Here is a 7,632-nt window from a genome sequence, read left to right on the forward strand (position 1 = left end):
CCTCCACCACCTTCTACTCTAGCTCCACACACACCAGTTCTCCTCCACCACCTTCTACTCTAGCTCCACCACACATCAGTTCCTCCACCACCTTCCTACTCTAGCTCCACCAATACACCAGTTCCTCCTCCACCACCTCTACTCTAGCCCCACCAATACACCAGTTCTCCACCACCTTCTACTCTAGCCACACCAACACACTGTCCTCCTCCACCCCACCTCCTACTCTAGCTCCACCCATCACACCAGTTCTCCTCCACCACCTCTCACTCTAGCTACACCATCCACCAGTCTCCTCCTCCACCCAACCTTTCCTACTCTAGCTCCACCACACTTCAGCCCTCCTCCACCACCTCCCCACTCCCCACTCCACCAACACACCAGTTCCTCCCTCCACCACCTTCCTCTACCTCCACCACCACACCAGTTCCTCCTCCACCACCTTCTACTCTAGCTCCACCACACCAGTTCCTCCCTCCACCACCTCTACTCTCAGCCCACACACACCAGTTCCTCCTCCACCACCTCTTACTCTAGCTCCACCAATACACCAGTTCCTCCTCCACCACCTTCTACCTAGCCACACCAACACATCAGGTCCCTCCTCCACCACCTTCCCCACTCTAGCCACACCACACACCAGTTCTCCTCCACCACCTTCTACCTAGCCACACCAACACACCCTCCACCACCTCTAATCTAGCTCCACCAATACACCAAGCCCTCCTCCACCACCTTCCACTCTACTCCACCACACCAGTTCCTCCTCCACCACCTCTTCCCCCCACTCCACCCACACACCAGTTCCTCCTCCACCCCACCTCCACCTGCCCCACCAACACACCAGTTCCTCCACCACCCCCACCTAGCTCCACCCAACACAACCAGTTCCTCCTCCACCACATCTTTACTCCACCTCCAATCACCATTCCAACACCTTCCCACCTAGTCTCAACCATCACACCAGTTCCTCCTCCAACACCTTCACTCTAGCTCCACCAACACACCAGTTCCTCCTCCACCACCTCTTTCCACTCCTCCACCACACACCAGTTCCTCCTCCACCACCTCACTCTAGCTCCATCAATACACCAGTTCCCTCCCTCCACCACCTTCTCACTGCCTCCACCAATACACCAGTTCCCCTCCCTCCAACACCTCTACTCTAGCCACACCAACACCAGGTCCCTCCTCCACCACCTCTACCTATTCCACCACACCAGTTCCTCCCCCTCCACCACCTTCTCACTCTAGCTCCACCTAACACACCAGTTCCTCCCACCACCTTCTCACTCTAGCTCCACCAACAAACACCAGTTCCTCCCTCCACCACCTTCCCACTCTAGCTCCACCACACTGTCTTCATCTAACACCTTCTACTCTAGCTCCACCACACACCAGTTCCTCCCTTCCACCACCTTCCCCACTTATTCAATCCACACACCACCCTCCTCCACCACCCCACTCTAGCCCACCCCACAATCATCCCCACCACCTTCCCCCCAACACACCAGTTCCTCCTCCACCACCCCACTCTAGCCCCACCACACACCAGCTCCCCCATCCACCCACCTCCCCACTCTAGCCCACCACTACCACCTCAGTTCCTCCTCCACCACCCCACTCTAGCTCCACCCATACACCATTTCTCCTTCACCACCTTCTACCTAGTCTACACCACACACCAGTTCCCCTCCCACCCACCCTCTACCTGGCCCACCCCACACCACCCTCCCACCACCTTCCCACCTAGCCCACCAACACACCTGCCCCCTCCCTTCACCACCTCCCCACTCTAGCCCACCAACACACCAGTCTCTCCCCCACCCCACTCTAGCCCCACCACACACCAGTTCCTCCTCCACCACCTCCACCTAGCCCACCAACACACCAGTTCCTCCTCCACCACCTCTACCTCAAGCCCACCAACACACTAGTTCCTCCTTCTCACCACCTTCCACTCTAGCCCACCACCACACTAGTTCCTCCTTCACCACCTCTCACTCTAGCCCCACCCCATCACACCAGTTCCTCCTCCACCACCTTACTCTAGCTCCACCAACACACCAGTTCCTCTCCTCCACCACCTTCTACTCTAGCTCCACCACACCACAGTTCCCTCCTCCAACACCTTTCTCTACTCTAGCTACAACAATCACCAGTTCCTCCTCCACCACCTTCTACCTAGCTCCACCACACACCAGTTCCCTCCTCCAACACCTTCTACTCTAGCCATACCCAATACACCCAGGTCCCTCCTCCACCACCTCTCTAGCCCACCCATCACACCAGTTCCTCCTCCACCTCCCCACAACTCCATGCTTCACCACACACCAGTTCCTCCTCCACCACCCTACTCTAGCCCACCCACCACACCAGTTCTCTCCACACCCTCTGCTCCTGCTCCACCAATACACCAGCTCCCTCCCTCCACTACCTACAACTCAACTCCACCATCACCAGTTCTTCCTTCCACCACCTTCTACTCTAGCTCCTCCACAACAGTTCCCCTCCCCACCCTCCCCACCTAGGCCCACCACACACCAGTTCCTCCTCCACCACCTCTACCTAGCCACACCAAACACTGTCCTCCTCCACCACCTTCCACTCTAGCCCCACCACACACAGTACCTCCTCCACCACCCCCTATTATACCCACAATACACCAGTTCCTCCTCCACCCACCTCTTACTCCCACTCCACCAACACACCAGTTCCTCCTCCACCACCTCTCACTCTAGCTCCACCACACACCAGTTCCTCCTCCACCACATTCTACTCCCACTCCTCCACCAAACACCAGTGCTCTCCTCCACCACCTTCCCTACTCTCTAGCTCCACCAATACACCAGTTCCTCCCTACCCCACCCACTCTAGGCCCTCCACACACCAGTTCCTCCTCCACCACCCCACCCCCAGCTCCACCAATACACCAGTTCCCTCCTCCACCACCTCACTCTAGCTCCACCCAACACACCAGTTCCTCCTCCACCACCCCACTCTAGCCCCACCAATACACCAGTTCCTCCTCCACCCCACCCTACCTAGCTCCACCAATACACCAGTTCCTCCTCCACCACCTCTACCTAGCTCCACCAACACACCACCTCCTCCACCACCTCCCCACTCCTAAGCTCCCACCAACACACCAGTTCTCCTCCAACTTCACCCCACTCTACCTCACCAACACACCAGTTCCTCCCACCACCTTTCCACTCTAGCTCCACCAACACACCAGTTCCTCCTCCACCACCTTCTACTCTAGCTCCACCAATACACCAGTTCCTCCTCCACCACCTTTCACTCTAGCTCCACCACACACCAGTTCCCCCTCCACCACCTTCTACTCTAGCTCCACCAATACACCAGTTCCTCCTCCACCACCTTCTACTCTAGCTCCACCCATCACACCAGTTCCTCCCTCCACCCCTACTCTAGCTCCACCAACACACCAGTTCCTCCTCCACCACCTCTACTCTACCTCCACCAATACACAGTTCTCCTCCACCCACCTTCTAACTCTAGCTCCACCAATCACACCAGTTCTCCTCCACCACCTTCTACTCTAGCTCCACCACACACCAGTTCATCCTCCACCCCACTCTACTCCACCACACACTAGTTCCTCCTCCACCACCTTCACTCTAGCTACACCAACACACCAGTTCCTCCTCCACCACCTTCTACTCTAGCTACACCACACACACCAGTTCCTCCTCCACCACCTTCCTACCTAGCCCACCACACACCAACCCTTTCTCTCCACCACCTTCCCACTCTACCTCCACCAATACACCAGTTCCTCCTCCACCTCCCCACTCTCAGCTCCACCCACACACCGTCCTCCCTCCACCACCTTCCTGCTCCACCAACACACCAGTTCCTCCTCCACCACCTTCTACTCTAGCTCCACCAATACACCAGTTCCTCCCTCCACCACATCTTACCTACCTCCAACCACACACCAGTTCTCCTCCACCACCTCCACTCTAGCTCCACCAACACACCAGTCCCTCCTCCAACACCTTCTACCTAGCCACACCAATCACCACGTTCCTCCCTCCACCACCTCTTACTCTACCTCCACCAATACACCAGTTCCTCCTCCACCACCTCTTACTCTAGCCCACTCACACACCAGTCCCTCCTCCACCACCTTCTCTACTGTAGCTCCACCAACACACCAGTTCTCCTCCACCACCTTCCACTCTAGCCACACCCAACACACCAGGTCCCTCCTCCACCACCTTCTTCTCTAGCTCCCACCAATACACGTCTCCTCCACTCCCACCTTATGTTTCCACCACACACCAGTTCCTCCTCCACCACCTTCTCTACTCTAGCTCCACCCAAAACACGTTCCCTCCTCCAACCCTCTGCCTGCTCACACCCACACACCAGTTCCTCCTCCACCACCTTCAACTCAAGCCCACCAATACACCAGTTCCTCCTCCACCACCTTTCACTTTAGCTCCACCACACACCAGTTCCTCCCTCCACCACCTCTACTCTAGGCCACACCCAATCACTCAGTCCCTCCCTCCACCACCTTTCCACTCTAGCCACACCAAACACCAGTTCCTCCTCCACCACCTTCTACTCTAGCTCCACCACACCAGCTCCCTCCTCCACCACTTCTACTCTGCACCTCCACCATCACACCAGTTCCTCCTCCACCACCTTCAACTCATGCTCCACCACACACCAGTTCTCCTCCACTACCCACAACCTCTAGCTCCACCACACACCAGTTCCTCCTCCACCACCTTCTACTCTAGCTCCACCACTACACCAGTCTCCCTCCCTTCACCACCTTTCTACCTAGCTCCACCAATACACTAGTTCCTCCTCCACCACCTTCCCCACTCTAGCCCACCACACACACTGTTCCTTCTCCACCACCTTCACTCTAGCTCCACCAACACACCCTGCTCCTCCTCCACCACCTCACCTAGCTCCACCAACACACCAGTTCCCTCATCTACCACCTTCTACTCTAGCTCCCACCCATCACACCAGTTCTCCTCCACCACCTTCTACTCTAGCTCCACCAACACACTGTTCCTCATCTACCACCTTCTACTCTAGCTCCACCACACACCAGTTCCTCCTTCACCACCTTCTACTCTAGCTCCACAACACACCAGTTCCTCCCCTTCTCACCACCTTCCCACTCTAGCTCCACCACTCACACCATTCCTCCTCCACCCACCCACTCCAGCCCACCAACACACCAGTCCCCCTCCACCACCCTACCCTAGCTCCACCAATACACCAGTTCCTCCCTTCCACCACCTTCTCACGCCCACCAAACACACCAGTTCCTCCTTCCACCACCTTCTAACTCCCAGTCCACGAACACACCAGTTCCTCCTTCCACCACCTTCTACCTAGCTCCACCAACACACCAGTTCCTCCTCCACCACCTTCCTACTCTAGCTCCACCCATACACCAGTCTCCTTCACCACCCCACCTCACACCACACACCACCTCCTTCCACCACCTTTCCCAAGCTCCACCACACCAGTTCCTCCCTTCCACCACCTTCCACTCTAGCCCACCAACACACCAGTTCCTCCTTCCACCACCTTCCCACTCTAGCCCACCAATACACCAGTTCTTCCTCCACCACCTTCTACTCTAGCCCCACCACACCAGTTCCCCTCCACCACCTTCCCCACTCTAGCTCCACCAATACACTCCAGTTCCTCCTCCACCACCTTTCTACCTAGCTCCACCAACACACCAGTTCTCCTTCACCACTCACCACACACCCAGTTCCCACCACCCACTCTATCCACCACACCAGTTCCTCCACCACCCCACTCTAGCTCCACCACCACACCAGTTCCTCCCCACCACCTTCACTTCTAGCTACCACTTCCCTCCACCACCTTTCATTTTAGCTCCACCATACACCAGTTCCTCCTCCACCACCTTCTACTCTAGCTCCACCCACACACCAGTTCCTCTCCACCACCTTCTACTCTAGCTCCACCAACACACACCAGTTCTCCTCCACCGCTCTCCAACTCATGCTCCACCACACACCAGTTCCTCCTCCACCACCTTCTACCTCTAGCTCCACCACACCAGTTCCCTCCTCCACCACCTTCTACCTGCTCCACCAACACACCAGCTCCTCCCTCCACCTCACAACCTGCTCCCACCATCACACCAGTTCCTCCTCCACCACCTTCTACTCTAGCTCCTCCAATACACCAGTTCCCTCCTCCACCACCTTCTAATCTAGCTACACCAATACACCAGTTCCTCCTCCACCACCTTCTACTCTAGCCACACACCAAACACCAGTTCCTCCACCACCACCACTCCGCCCCACCAACACACACACCAGCCCTCCTCCACCACCCCCACACATACTCCACCACACACACCAGTTCCTCCTCCACCACCCCACTCCCACCTCCACCAACACACCAGTTCCTCCTCCACCACCTCTCACTCTACCTCCACAACACACCAGTTCTCCTCCACCACCTCCCACTCTAGGCCCACCAACACACTAGTCTCCCTCCACCACCCTACTCTAGCCCACCATACACCAGTTCCTCCTCCACCACCTCTCTACCTCCACCACACACCAGTTCCTCCTCCACCACCTTCTCATCTGTTCCACCACACACCAGTTCTCCTCCACCACCTCTTACTCTACCTCCACAACACACACCTGGTTCCTCCTACACCACCTTCTACTCTAGCTCCACTCAATACACCAGCTCCTCCTCCACCACCTTCTACTGTAACCCACCACACACCAGTCCTCCCTCCAACACCTCTCACTCTAGCCACAAACAATGCAACCAGTTCCTCCTCCACCACCTTCTACTCTAGCTCCACCCACACCAGGTTTCCTCCTCCAACACCTTTCACTCTAGCTCCACCAACACAATTCAGTTCTCCCTCCAGCACCTTCACTCTAGCTTCCACCAACACACCAGTTCCTCCTCCAACACCTTCTACTCTAGGCCACACACACACCAGTTCCTCCTCCACGACTACTACCTAGCCCGCCAACACACCCAGTTCCTCCTCCACCACCTTCTCTACTTAGCTCCACCCACAACCAGTTTCTCCTCCACCACCTCTACTCCACTCCACCACACCAGTTCCTGCTCCACCACCTCTTCTCTAGCTCCACCACACACCAGTTCCTCCTCCACCACCTTCCTACTCTGAGCCCTCCACCACACCCAGTTCTCCTCCACCACTTCTTACTCTACCTCCACCACACACCAGTTCTCCTCCTCCACCACCTTCTACTCTAGCTCCAACAATACACCCAGTCCCTCGTCCAACACCATCTACTTAGCTCTACACCATACACCAGTTCCTCCTCCACCACCTACCTGCTCCACCCACACACCAGTTCCTCCTCCAGCACCTCCACTTCTATCTCCACCATCACACCAGTTCCTCCACCACCACCTTCCACTCTAGCCCACCAACACACCACCAGGTCCCTCCTCCACCATCTCACTCTAGTCCACCACCACACCAGGTCCTCCTCCAGCACCATCTTCCTCTGTTCCCACCACCACACCAGTCTCCCTCCACCGCCCACCACCTCAAGATCCACCACCACACCAGTTCCTCCACCACCTTCCCAC

This window comes from Homarus americanus, unplaced genomic scaffold (genome assembly GCF_018991925.1).
Source record: "Homarus americanus isolate GMGI-L3 unplaced genomic scaffold, GMGI_Hamer_2.0 scaffold7626, whole genome shotgun sequence".
Lineage (NCBI taxonomy): Eukaryota > Metazoa > Arthropoda > Malacostraca > Decapoda > Nephropidae > Homarus > Homarus americanus.